Consider the following 15,015-nt stretch of genomic DNA (forward strand, 5'->3'; position numbering starts at 1 on the left):
AAATGTTATTTAGAGACGGGGGGGCTAACATTGATAGCCTCTAATCGTGTTCTAGCTATTTTCAGAGCTACATTAGCCTCAATTGCTTGTATTTTGCCTCAATGACGAGCTTACCCGATATTGTGATAATATCTTGGTTATAAGCATGGTTTATGATGTGCTCCATCTATGGCTCTTGTTATGCTTTGATAATTTATTTAATTGTTGATGAATGCATGGAATAACAAGTGTTGTTGCAACTACTTGAGAGGGCATTAGACCTTCTAAGTGATTTCCAGATGAAGTTTAGAGATTTAAGATCAGATGTACAATCATGACCTGCAGCTTCTATGTTTTTCATATTTTTTATGGAATTCCTATCATGGCTAGGCATGGTTAGGTCATGTTCTTGTTCAAGTTCTGAATTATTAGCGTCGTTGGCATCTCATTTATGCTTCTAGAAAGTTTTAGGCAGTTTTAAGAAGTGGCATGGAGGTTGGCCTGGAAAAGTGGCTCAAATCTCAGAACTGCAGGCACAAAACTGTAGTTGTTGGACCATAACCGCATGGAGGTAAGTCTGTGAGTGAGGTTATACCCTCGTAATCACATGGAAACATTTTCTAGGGTGCACTTGTGGGTATAGGTCAGTGAAAAAAGGTTCCAGCTCATGGATTGGTCACCTGGGGAGGATTTTTAGCTCTTGGGTGGTTTGTAGCCCCTAAGGAAGGTTAGAAAGGTTTTAGTTTGTAGGTCCCACTTTCTTAACTAGAACTAGGAGGTCGGGTCACGCCATAGTAGAAATCCACTTTTATCTAGAGGGCTTGAAAAAGTGGGTAAATGTGGGGTGGCGTGTTACAGATTGGTATCAGAGCTTCCAAGTTCAAACACTTGGACTAGATAAGCTAAATGTATAGGATTATGCATGCATAGTACGTTAGACATGCATCATGGTGGTAATTATGTAGTTTGTGTCATCATGATGATGTTGGTATGTTATGATGTTGATATGTTGGTTGAGATGGAGAAGGAGATGTAGATTATCAGAGCGAGGTTGCAACACCGGACCTTGGGGTAAAGAGAAAATTGTCATACATGTTTATATGTTTGGCATGCATGTATGATAGTTGATGGTTTTTATATGCATTGCAGTCATATACATGTCTACCATTCTATTGCTATTGTGGTTACATGCATGATAGATGCTATTTGATTGGTGCAGTCATATGCACATGCATCGGATAATCATGCATGGTAGTAACTTGTTTTTGGATAAATTGCAACCATATACATGATTGTTATGTTCATTGCAGCTAAGATCTTGATTTTATCATGTATCATGCTAATCTGGTTTGGCTTTTGTAGATGGTTATGGTTATGATATTTAGGTATGAGTCAATATACTTGTGATATGGTGTCATGCTAATATAGACTAACTTGTGCAAATGTGATAGCCTCCCCTGAAATACATTAAGGTATGAGTTTGATTACGTCATCTATTTGGTTTATTTGACATGGTATGTTTGTAGGAAATAGAATATTAGGGTTGAAGAGTAGAGTAGTGGACTATGGTTCACATGACTCCCCTTACATGCCTGACCTGAAATCTATGGAATCGAAAAGTGGCATGATTATGTGGTATGTTTTCAAGTACAAAACGTATGAGAAATGAAAATGAAGTTTTGGCAAGTGTGGTTAAATTTAGTAGATCTTTAGAGATCCCATTTCCATAGTTGGACATTGGAGATCGGGCCATTATGGTAGTTGGTCCTTCTACCTTAGTGTGGACCATGGAATGTAACGGGGTATGTTTACAAGTTGTCATAATTTTTGATTAGTTGCATGATATGAGTATGTGTCTATAAGATTGTATGAAAGAATGATCTTGCTTTAAGATAGTTATACTAACACAATATGTGTTGATATAGTTGATATGCACTTGAGTGCAAGTGGGTGCTATTTGTAGTATTATGACTAATGACTGTGATTTGATTATAGATTATGTCATGGTCGTTAGTATTGGTAAAGGTGGATTTAAAATTAATAAACACAATGTCTTGATCTTTGGAACATGTGACTGAAATCTATGAACAATTGAAGGGCAACATGTTTGGTATTAGTAGGACAAGGTAATAGTTGATTTGTTTATATAACTAATAATTGGGTGATGTGATAACACCTAATAAGACTCAATTGTAGCAAGGAAAGAGTTAAAAGAAAGGAATTGGGTGAGAATTCCTTTGGCTATGTTTGGAAACCACAATTCCAAATGAATGAGTGCTTTGCATGAATACATGAAGCATTCTTAACCTTTATTTTATCTGACATTCTATGGATATGTGCTATATTCTTGAACATGTATTTGACAGGTGTAACAACTGGTTTTCAGTTATTGCTAGATTCATCAAGGAATTGGAGTCCCTTGAGATATGATATATGTACGTGTTTGGTTGTAGGTCAATGTATTGGGTACAAAAAGGTAAGGTAACTGATATATTGTTATGTTTAATTATGCACTAACACTTGTGTATTTATGGTAGTATGATGTAGGGGATTACATGGCAAAAGAAACTGCCATGAAATCTTGAAGAGGGCTCGGGTTGAGTTCCCCCTTGGAAGCATTGGGAACCATGGCTATTGAGTCATGGTGTATGTTGAAAGTTTTGTGCTTTCGATATTTTGTGACTTGTTTCTGTTTGACTTGCGGTTTTGATTGTGTTTTGTGCGTGGCCATGCCACTTTGTTGTGGTGTTGTAATGTTGTTTGGTTTTCCTTGTTTTTATTTATCTTTCCTTCTTGTTCTTTCCTTTTATGTTTTGAAGGTATTGGGAATTGGTTGGGGAAAGAGGAAAGTTAATGGGTCTCAGGGAGAGCTGAATGAAACCAAACATGTAATGTAAAACCCGAATGAAGCTCGGTTCATGTATAAAGGCAGTTGAAGGAAAGAATATGACAACTAGTTGGATTGGTTGGGTCTATTGGGGTAAATGGATGGTGGCAGGACAATCATGAGAAAGGTAAGAGGAAAGGTAAAGTAAATGGATTTGAAGCATCAAATGCCTTGGCTATGTTGGGAACTATTGTTTTCAATGTGGTGCATGTGTTGCATGGAATAAATCAAGTTCTCTTAACCTTGAACTTATGATATCTGGTAAATGTGTTGTGATCGTGATTATGATTATATATATATTGATTTTTGAAAAATGCAGCAAGAAATTCTCAATTTGATTTTGCCTTTATTAAATTGAGAAAATTCAAACTTCCACATCAATAGACAACTTGGATGCAATTAACTTATGTGACATGGTCTGTGTCATCCAGTTTACTTAGTAAATTCGAGTTGAAGGAGTTAGAGTTCCATTAAGCATGTGTGATTGCTAATTTGTAGCAATCAAGGTCAATTATTTCAAGTTGTTTTCAGTTAAACTAGTTCCAACTATTAGAGGAACTAGTGGAAGGTGAGTTGTGCAGTGAGACTTCAATCTAACTCAGTGATCATCCAGTTAACTGTTTAATCAACCCAAAATATCTAGTGTATGTAGAGAATTTGAGTTCCCTAGTTGTGTTGGAGATTCCAAGGTAGTGTAACATCAGTTGTAGACTAGTCTTGAGTGTACATGTGTTGCATGCAGTTAGATGATCAACCTTGGGAATTACGCAATCAATTTGAGGAATTTCCTAAATAATAAGGGCCTAATTTCTCAAGGAATTACTCAAGGAAATAGGGGATCAAGTAGAGGAAGAAATTGGCTAAGTCTGGGTTAGAGCTTCTTAGTGAGCAGTGAGATAGGTTATTCACTTGCAGGTTGTGCTCAGTTGAGCAAAGAAATTGTAATACCTATTCATCAGATTAATACAAGCATGCATAGGGATTTTTAGCAGTTTTCTTTCCGATGGAAAAATATTGTGTGCATGTGTGTTATTTCTCATTGCATGTTTGTGATTAATGTTCTAAATTGTGAATTGAATTCCGCAGAGCAATAGAGTAGGTTTGTGTCTTGTGATTTTGATTAAAACTTCATGAGCAGTTATAAATATACACCATAATTTCTAGAAGGTATCAGAGCAGGATTCACATTTGAACAAGAATTTCGAAGTTGTTTCTCAAGAGGTTCGAATTTGTAGCTTCAGTGTAGCAAGGTCTCCTCTAAATTGGGAGAATGGCCTTCTATGAACTCAGATTAGAGTATTCCTTGGAAGGAAACTTGAATTTAATTACATGGAAGGATCACATGGAGGTGGTGCTTGATGACAATGGCTTGCTAGAATACATCAAGATAGATTTTGCAAAACCAGTGGAATATGATGCCCAAAACTTATCCCAATGGAAGAAAGATGTAGTCAAGGTGAGGAGAATAATCTTGGAGGGAGTGCAAGATCACATTGTCACAAATCTCTATGGGAAATAAAATTCTTATGAAATGTGGTAGGCATTGACAGATCTGTTCCAGAATAGAAATGACCACAGGAAATTGGTGCTCAAGGATAAACATTGAAATATCAAGATGCAGAAGAATGGAACTATTCAATAATATCTTAGTAGGTTCACACAAGTTTGTGATGAGCTTGCAGGAGTTGGTGTTACTATTTCAGATGATGACTTGGTAAGCCTAACCCTTCTAGGCCTTCCCAAGAGCTGGCATAGCTACCAATATTTGGTGAACGACAAGGAGAAACTAACGAATTGGGAATGCTTATGGTCTAATTTGGTACAGGAGGAAATAAGGTGGAATACCAAAGATGGAACTTCATCCAAGGGTGAGGATGAAGAAAAATTTGCATTGTTTGGAAATGGAAAGAAGGGAAAAGGTAAGAAATCTCAAACCAAACCAAAATCTAGCCAATGGGGCAAGAAGTTTGTCCAAATTAAATGATTCAATTGTCATGAATTTTGGAACTATGCCACAAAATTTCCACTCATAAATTCAACCAAGAATACCTTAAGAGGAGCAGCAGGTGAAGCTTTGGCTTCACCATTCGAGCTTGACTTCACCCTTATTGCATGCATGACCAACAAAATGATGGGGAGCATGTGGTACTTGGACTCTGGTGCCTCATTCCACATGACAGGGTTTATATATTTTTTCAGTGACCTAGAGGAGAAATATCTCTAGATGCAAATTGAGTTGGGGGATGACGAAAGGTGCAACACAACTAGGATTGGTACAGTCACCTTTTAGAGGGAGTCAGGCTCCCCTCTAAGACTCAAGGATGTCATGTTTGTTCTAGGCCTAAAGAAGAATCTCATCTATGTTGTAGTTTTGGAAGACCGTGGTTATGATGTGATCTTCAACAAAGGGAAAGCATTCCTGAGACACATAGCCATGGGACAAGTGAAGCAGATCAGGGTTCATGTGAAGAATATATGGAAGATTGTGCTGCATTAAGCACTAAAGTGGAGAAAGTGCAGAGTCGTGATGTCGGTGAACTTTGGCACATAAGACTTGGTAATTTTCATCATGGTGCCTGTTAGACTCCGTCTCATATCAGAGATTGATTCTTCTTCAAAACCCTGTTTTGAAGAAGAAATCATTAATGTGTTGTTTTAAATTATGTAATTTATGCTCCAGCTCTGGATTATGTAATTTATTCTCTAGCTCTTCAAAAGGCAGCAGCAAACTTCAACGCTCCTATCCCTGCACAAGCACAATTTGAAACATCATCAGCAACCAGAGGCAAAAAGCTATTTGGAGGGCGCCATCTGCATTTTTGGAATAGGATACCAATTTTCATCTGGATTGAATGTTTTTTTTTTTTTAGCAGTTTTTATGTTCAGTGACTAAAGTTGATTACTTCACATTGCGCCATGGCTTCATCTCTGCACACTTAGCTCCAGGAAGCAGATTTAATTTTCACAAATATATTGAGAGAAGCCCTGGATGAACACTACTCACAGGCATTTCAATTCTATGGTTCTTGCATATGTTACGCCCTGGAATAGTAAAGGTTATGACATGGCCATAAAATTTCGTGCCAAACTTACACATGTATCACCGGTCTGGTATCAGTTGAAGAGAATTGGGACAGAGCTACAGTTATTTGGTAAGCATGATGCTGATCAACAGTGGATGGCTCAAGTTCGTAAGCATGGGCTGCCATTGGTATACCAATCCTTATACTACCTAGAGTTGTATTGGAAGCATCGCCTATAGAATTGTTGACAAAGAAGAGGGAAAAGAAGCAAGCAATTGATCTTATTGTTTCAGAGTGCAAAAACATGGGATATGATGGTGTGGTGCTTGAGGCCTGGTCACAATGGGTAGCTTATGGCATTCTAAAAGATCCCAAATTACGTCAAATGGCATTGCAATTTGTTCAAGAACTTGGATCCAAGCTACATGCTACAAAAGCAGTTGAGGGGCTTGATCGTAACTTGCAGTTGGTGTTTGTCATTCCCCCACCAAATTCAATTTAGAACAATCCAGACATGTTTACATCAACTGATATGGAGAGGCTAAGCAACAAAGTTGATGGATTTTCACTTATGACTTATGATTTTTCAAATGCATAATTTGGGTGCGTGCATGTTTGCAACTTTTGCTTCCTCTTTCAGCTGCAAAGCGCCAAAGGGATGCAAAAATTGATATGTGGACTGCCAATTTTCAGCTGGCAGCGAAAATCTTAATGGGTATAAATTTCTATGGAAATGATTATGTTCTTCCAAGAGGTGGTGCACCTATCCTCGGTCATGGATACCTCTCCTTGCTTAGAACACACAAGCCAAAGTTGTTTTGGGATGAGCAGAACATGGAGCATTATTTTGATTTATGAGGAGTGACTGAACAGACATAGAGTCTTTTACCCTTCTTTGAAGTCAATTTCCGTGCGGCTGGAAGAAGCACAAGCATGGGGTGTTGGTTTATCAATCTGGGAGATAGGTCAAGGACTGGAATATTTCTTTGATCTGCTGTAATTTCTCTAAATTATCTTGTAGTAGCGGAATGAAAGTTCTCCCTAACTTATTTGAGTTCTGTCATTTGTTGTTTAATTTTACACCTAGGAAAATTAAGGGTGAGGATCACGATCATTTCTGATGTGGACCTCCAAGGCTTGCAAATCAAGAGGTTCTGCAGTTTGTCTCAAATGACTTGTTTTGAGTAACTTTTGAATAATGCAGCTAAATTCAGGCCAACAAAGGAATTGATCCGTCGCGTGAAGGTAATGGCTAGTTTGTAAGATCGTCTCGGTGAAACCAAAATATTCATTCCGACAAAGGCTTCAATTTGCCGTTGATGGAATTGTGAGCTCTGCACACCACAAATGGATCAGAACAGTGAGAAAATTGCCAAAGCTTAGGGATTCGATAAAGCAGCATGTAGACCATTCAGCGGATCTTTTTATAGACTTGTTGCAAGGCCTTCTTCGGTTTGAACCGTCTGAACGTTTGACAGCTTTGCAATGAAACATCTGCTGATTAAATAGCATGCGTACAGAATAAGTTCACCATAAACCATCACGTGAGGAATTCGTCATATTTGTTGCAGGTGCATGAATACAGTGGAATAGATGCAGCGTGGATGCTCGGATGCTAATCTAGTCAATGTCCAAGCACTACCTATTTTAAGTGATCAAAGTGGGACCTCCACAATGAAAGCAGTTTTGTTGGAGTTCTGGCAGGGTCGCCAGCATAATAGCGTACAGTAAACAGTAACAAAACCCAAGAGTTATACATTTCAGGCTGTGAAAACCAGAGAGATTCCATGACAGAAGATTAGCTGTACATGTCTTCCAGTATTTGTCTGTGTCACCCTTCGGCATTATTAGACATCAATTTAGAAGAAATCTAAGTGTGGACGTGATAATTGCAGCTATGTTATCATGCGGTCAATATCTCATTATCATAAGTACTTTTTTAACTGGGTTGTAATGCCTCTGATCAACAAATCATCGTGACAAACAAAAAATGGTTGTATATATTCAGGCAATGGCATTGTTTGCCATTGTGTGGGGAGCTTATTGTAGATCCAAATTGTTACGACTGTAATTGTGTCCGCCGCTTTCTTAATGATTTTGACTGATGGCAGATCATCTACAACTTCCTATGTTTTAGGCATGAAATCAGCAAATAGAAGTAGTTCCAGATTCGAAGGCATAAATTCAGTGGATAAAGAATGAAGTGGCAGCAGGAATTGGACATTTGGCAGTAGTTATCTCTATAAAATCTCAAACTATTCCAGGTTCTTTCCAGAAATCTTTCGGCGAACAAATTCACCGGCAACATCAGCAGCTCATGACATATGGCAACCGATCCTTTACTAATGTCCAGTTCTGATCCTGTGGAAATCTGCGCTCTATTTGTCTTTTTATTAGTCAATCAGAGGATTTTTAGGAGGGACATTGTCTTATTTTAGAATAGAAAGTTGTTCTCTTTTCTAATTTTATTGCAATTATTCAAACAGCGCCCAGATGGTGGGTCGATCGGTCGTTTTTGTTTTAGGATAGTTTATAAAAATTTGATTTGTAAGAGAGAGTAAGGGGGGAGGAGAGTTTTCTGAGTGCTGAGTGCTGGAACAGAGCTTTTCATTGTACAGTTTTTGGCAGAGAATTTAATGGAATTTCACAGCTCTGTTTGCTGAGATTCATGTGGTATGTCAATTTAACATTAGTTTTTCCTCTGTTACATATGTAAACCGTTATGTTTCAATTCATTTCATGATCATTTCTAGTTGAGCAAATGAAGTGTTTAGGAAGGAATTCATAGTATTGTATGCTCCTCCTATAAATTTGCTCACGTTCAATGTTTTCTTCTGTTTAAGGAGGATTCAAAGTATTATTTGCCCTCCTTAGCTCCTCACCAGTCTTGCCATCCCATTTAAAAATCTAGATTTGGTGTTAAATTGCTTGCCTACCTTGCCTCAGTTAATAATCTATGTAGTCATTATATTTCTCTGTTCGAACTGTGATTTTGCCCATGCAGCCCAGAAAAAACCCCGTCATTAAAAACCCCCAAAAACTTCAAATCAACCTTCCTAATCAGTTTACTAGCCTAATATCTTTGATCCTAATTGGTCAGCTTATCATATTGAAAGATCTACCGAATCTGACCCGAGAGAGCCTTCTCATACCTCGTAGGGCTAGCTACGAGGTGAAATGGTTTGATGTAGCCTTGAGAGTTTGTCTATCTCAGCCTAGGTGAATTCCAAGCGCTAACATATTGGCGACCATACTGGGGAGAACAAACTTGTTTGTGGGTTGATGTGTTTGTTTCATAAGTCTTAGACGGAGCCTGAAGTTACGCCAGGAGCCTTCGAAAACGCTCTTGTTTTACATCAGCGTTAGTAGATAAACGCTGCTTCAGTCAATCTCCGTGAGCTTGTGAATATAGCACTTCATTTGCTTTTTACCCCAGTACTTGTATCAATTTCAGATCTGATGCTGATGGTGGACAACAGTCAGATACATATGCAGGCTGAACCATTCACCTGGCGACTCCAACTTGATCCAGACATTCCAGTGCCTGTTGATATGTTCATGCAATGGTAGGGTATGTGGCAAACCCTGCACTGTGTGAAGCTCTAAACGAATTTAGAGAATGCTTAGTGGATGTTGAAATTAATGAAGAAGTTTTAAGTTTCTTCCTTCAATGTTTGAAATCTCCGAATTATCATCCTAGCGTCTGTGAGTTACTTGTTGAAAGAATCGAGAAGGAGATTCAATGGTTAGATGAGCAGATTCAGTCTTATGATTTCCAAGACCCTAAAAAGTTCTTGGAAATCCTTCTTCCTTCACAACAAGAAATGACAGACTTGCCTATAGAGGTATACATTGACAATGTGCAGCTGGAAGCATGTGTTGCAGAGTTGGGGCAGCCAACAGAGTCCGGTGTCCGTGATCCTATTGCGGCATACATGGACACATTTTTCAGGTTGATTGACAGATCAGGCTGTATTTTCCGTGACCAGGGTCATTATGAGCATGAAGGGCTGCCAGCAATTGCATCTGTGACTTCGTGGCAGCATTCTCAAGCGGCTTCATTATCAGGTTTACTTGAATGGTTAATATGGCATTTTAGCATTACCTGATCTATTATTTGTACAGCAGATTAGAGTAGGATTTGTAAATAAATAAGCAGCCATAAGGGCAACATCTAGTGTTAGTTTGCTTGAAGATTGTTTGAGTTCAGTTTGAAAATAAGTCAAGAGTTGTGTTGATGATGACTCCATTGCCCAATGGATGGAGGCACTGTCTGCTCTCCCAAAGTTCTGCGGTTCTTGGCACCTCCAGGAAGCTGCAGCTGCCATCCCAAGTGGAGCCAATGTTAGACTCCGTCTCATATCAGAGATTGATTCTTCTTCAAAACCCTGTTTTGAAGAAGAAATCATTAATGTGTTGTTTTAAATTATGTAATTTATGCTCCAGCTCTGGATTATGTAATTTATTCTCTAGCTCTTCAAAAGGCAGCAGCAAACTTCAACGCTCCTATCCCTGCACAAGCACAATTTGAAACATCATCAGCAACCAGAGGCAAAAAGCTATTTGGAGGGCGCCATCTGCATTTTTGGAATAGGATACCAATTTTCATCTGGATTGAATGTTTTTTTTTTTTTAGCAGTTTTTATGTTCAGTGACTAAAGTTGATTACTTCACATTGCGCCATGGCTTCATCTCTGCACACTTAGCTCCAGGAAGCAGATTTAATTTTCACAAATATATTGAGAGAAGCCCTGGATGAACACTACTCACAGGCATTTCAATTCTATGGTTCTTGCATATGTTACGCCCTGGAATAGTAAAGGTTATGACATGGCCATAAAATTTCGTGCCAAACTTACACATGTATCACCGGTCTGGTATCAGTTGAAGAGAATTGGGACAGAGCTACAGTTATTTAGTAAGCATGATGCTGATCAACAGTGGATGGCTCAAGTTCGTAAGCATGGGCTGCCATTGGTATACCAATCCTTATACTACCTAGAGTTGTATTGGAAGCATCGCCTATAGAATTGTTGACAAAGAAGAGGGAAAAGAAGCAAGCAATTGATCTTATTGTTTCAGAGTGCAAAAACATGGGATATGATGGTGTGGTGCTTGAGGCCTGGTCACAATGGGTAGCTTATGGCATTCTAAAAGATCCCAAATTACGTCAAATGGCATTGCAATTTGTTCAAGAACTTGGATCCAAGCTACATGCTACAAAAGCAGTTGAGGGGCTTGATCGTAACTTGCAGTTGGTGTTTGTCATTCCCCCACCAAATTCAATTGAGAACAATCCAGACATGTTTACATCAACTGATATGGAGAGGCTAAGCAACAAAGTTGATGGATTTTCACTTATGACTTATGATTTTTCAAATGCATAATTTGGGTGCGTGCATGTTTGCAACTTTTGCTTCCTCTTTCAGCTGCAAAGCGCCAAAGGGATGCAAAAATTGATATGTGGACTGCCAATTTTCAGCTGGCAGCGAAAATCTTAATGGGTATAAATTTCTATGGAAATGATTATGTTCTTCCAAGAGGTGGTGCACCTATCCTCGGTCATGGATACCTCTCCTTGCTTAGAACACACAAGCCAAAGTTGTTTTGGGATGAGCAGAACATGGAGCATTATTTTGATTATGAGGAGCGACTGAACAGACATAGAGTCTTTTACCCTTCTTTGAAGTCAATTTCCGTGCGGCTGGAAGAAGCACAAGCATGGGGTGTTGGTTTATCAATCTGGGAGATAGGTCAAGGACTGGAATATTTCTTTGATCTGCTGTAATTTCTCTAAATTATCTTGTAGTAGCGGAATGAAAGTTCTCCCTAACTTATTTGAGTTCTGTCATTTGTTGTTTAATTTTACACCTAGGAAAATTAAGGGTGAGGATCACGATCATTTGTGATGTGGACCTCCAAGGCTTGCAAATCAAGAGGTTCTGCAGTTTGTCTCAAATGACTTGTTTTGAGTAACTTTTGAATAATGCAGCTAAATTCAGGCCAACAAAGGAATTGATCCGTCGCGTGAAGGTAATGGCTAGTTTGTAAGATCGTCTCGGTGAAACCAAAATATTCATTCCGACAAAGGCTTCAATTTGCCGTTGATGGAATTGTGAGCTCTGCACACCACAAATGGATCAGAACAGTGAGAAAATTGCCAAAGCTTAGGGATTCGATAAAGCAGCATGTAGACCATTCAGCGGATCTTTTTATAGACTTGTTGCAAGGCCTTCTTCGGTTTGAACCGTCTGAACGTTTGACAGCTTTGCAATGAAACATCTGCTGATTAAATAGCATGCGTACAGAATAAGTTCACCATAAACCATCACGTGAGGACTTCGTCATATTTGTTGCAGGTGCATGAATACAGTGGAATAGATGCAGCGTGGATGCTCGGATGCTAATCTAGTCAATGTCCAAGCACTACCTATTTTAAGTGATCAAAGTGGGACCTCCACAATGAAAGCAGTTTTGTTGGAGTTCTGGCAGGGTCGCCAGCATAATAGCGTACAGTAAACAGTAACAAAACCCAAGAGTTATACATTTCAGGCTGTGAAAACCAGAGAGATTCCATGACAGAAGATTAGCTGTACATGTCTTCCAGTATTTGTCTGTGTCACCCTTCGGCATTATTAGACATCAATTTAGAAGAAATCTAAGTGTGGACGTGATAATTGCAGCTATGTTATCATGCGGTCAATATCTCATTATCATCAGTACTTTTTTAACTGGGTTGTAATGCCTCTGATCAACAAATCATCGTGACAAACAAAAAATGGTTGTATATATTCAGGCAATGGCATTGTTTGACATTGTGTGGGGAGCTTATTGTAGATCCAAATTGTTACGACTGTAATTGTGTCCGCCGCTTTCCTAATGATTTTGACTGATGGCAGATCATCTACAACTTCCTATGTTTTAGGCATGAAATCAGCAAATAGAAGCAGTTCCAGATTCGAAGGCATAAATTCAGTGGATAAAGAATGAAGTGGCAGCAGGAATTGGACATTTGGCAGTAGTTATCTCTATAAAATCTCAAACTATTCCAGGTTCTTTCCAGAAATCTTTCGGCAAACAAATTCACCGGCAACATCAGCAGCTCATGACATATGGCAACCGATCCTTTACTAATGTCCAGTTCTGATCCTGTGGAAATCTGCGCTCTATTTGTCTTTTTATTAGTCAATCAGAGGATTTTTAGGAGGGACATTGTCTTATTTTAGAATAGAAAGCTGTTCTCTTTTCTAATTTTATTGTAATTATTCAAACAGCGCCCAGATGGTGGGTCGATCGGTTGTTTTTGTTTTAGGATAGTTTATAAAAATTTGATTTGTAAGAGAGAGTAAGGGGGGAGGAGAGTTTTCTGAGTGCTGGAACAGAGCTTTTCATTGTACAGTTTTTGGCAGAGAATTTAATGGAATTTCACAGCTCTGTTTGCTGAGATTCATGTGGTATGTCAATTTAACATTAGTTTTTCCTCTGTTACATATGTAAACCGTTATGTTTCAATTCATTTCATGATCATTTCTAGTTGAGCAAATGAAGTGTTTAGGAAGGAATTCATAGTATTGTATGCTCCTCCTATAAATTTGCTCACGTTCAATGTTTTCTTCTGTTTAAGGAGGATTCAAAGTATTATTTGCCCTCCTTAGCTCCTCACCAGTCTTGCCATCCCATTTAAAAATCTAGATTTGGTGTTAAATTGCTTGCCTACCTTGCCTCAGTTAATAATCTATGTAGTCATTATATTTCTCTGTTCGAACTGTGATTTTGCCCATGCAGCCCAGAAAAAACCCCGTCATTAAAAACCCCCAAAAACTTCAAATCAACCTTCCTAATCAGTTTACTAGCCTAATATCTTTGATCCTAATTGGTCAGCTTATCATATTGAAAGATCTACCGAATCTGACCCGAGAGAGCCTTCTCATACCTCGTAGGGCTAGCTACGAGGTGAAATGGTTTTATGTAGCCTTGAGAGTTTGTCTATCTCAGCCTAGGTGAATTCCAAGCGCTAACAGTGCCTTGAAGATTATGAAGAAAATAACCACTAGCATCCCCAAAGGAGAAATTGAATAGTAAGATGTACTTTGAAGCAAAAGCACATGCAGTCTTGGAAAGGACCCACTTTGATGTCTGTGGGCCTTTATTGATAGCCTCCACTACTAGGCACAAATATTTTGTCATTTTTATTGATGACTTATCAAGGAAGTGTTGGATCTTCTTTAGGCGAAAGAAAGATGAGACATTCTCCAATTTAGTAGAATTCAAGGCACTAGTTGAGAAAGAAACCGACAAGAAGGTGAAGGCTCCCAGGAGCGATAATGGAGGTGAGTATGTTTCGAATGAATTAAAAAATTTCAGTGTGAAGAAGGCATTTGAAGAGAGTTGACAACACCCCAAAACCCACAACAAAATGGGGTGACTGAGATAAAGAATTGTAGCATTGTGGGAGTTGCAAGAGCTATGTTACATGACCAAGGCCTACCTCTACACTTGTGGATTGAGGCATGGAACACAACAGTCTACTTGCAGAACCAGAGTCCTCATTGTATTCTTGGTATGATTACCACATAGGAGGTTTTCTCGGGGAGGAAGTTGGATGTGTTGCACTTCAAGATTTTTGGAGCTTCTGTTTACTGCCATGTCTCCAAAGAATCAAGGAAGAAGCTTGAACTTAAAACAAAGTTGGGGGCATTTTTGGGTTACACAAAAACTCATCATAACTATAATGTGTACTTGTTATCCCTTAGAATGTTAGTTGTGTGAAGAGAGGTGGAATTTGCAGTGTTGGGTCCGTAGAGGTACCCCGATACATTAGGAAGCAAAGATATGTGGTGCTTAGCTCGACAGAAGCAGAATACATGGTTGCATGTCAAGAAACATGTGAGGTGATCTGATGAGAAAGATACTTGTAGGACTGTTTGGTCAGATGATGGATCCAACTGTGATCTACTGTGATAATCAGAGTTGCATCAAGCTCTATAAGAATCTTGTATTTCATGATCGTTCCAAGCATATAGATATCTAGTATCACCATTTGCAGGACTGTGTGCAAAGGCAGGTAATGTTGCTACAATACATTCCGACAGAGGGAAAAAATGCTGACATTTTGACAAAGGCTTT

The 15,015-nt window shown here is 38.8% G+C and overlaps 2 pseudogenes; both read left to right on the forward strand.

Annotated features, from left to right (window-relative positions):
- Nucleotides 1-5,848: 5,848 nt before the first annotated feature.
- LOC149206725 (uncharacterized) lies at nucleotides 5,849-6,976 on the forward strand (annotated as a pseudogene).
- A 3,661-nt stretch (nucleotides 6,977-10,637) lies between these two features.
- LOC149206726 (uncharacterized) lies at nucleotides 10,638-11,917 on the forward strand (annotated as a pseudogene).
- The last annotated feature ends 3,098 nt before the right edge of the window (nucleotides 11,918-15,015 follow it).

This window comes from Pinus tabuliformis, chromosome 1_2 (genome assembly GCF_031772625.1).
Source record: "Pinus tabuliformis cultivar Carrire ecotype Pingquan chromosome 1_2, CPIR1, whole genome shotgun sequence".
Classification (NCBI taxonomy): Eukaryota; Viridiplantae; Streptophyta; class Pinopsida; order Pinales; family Pinaceae; genus Pinus; species Pinus tabuliformis.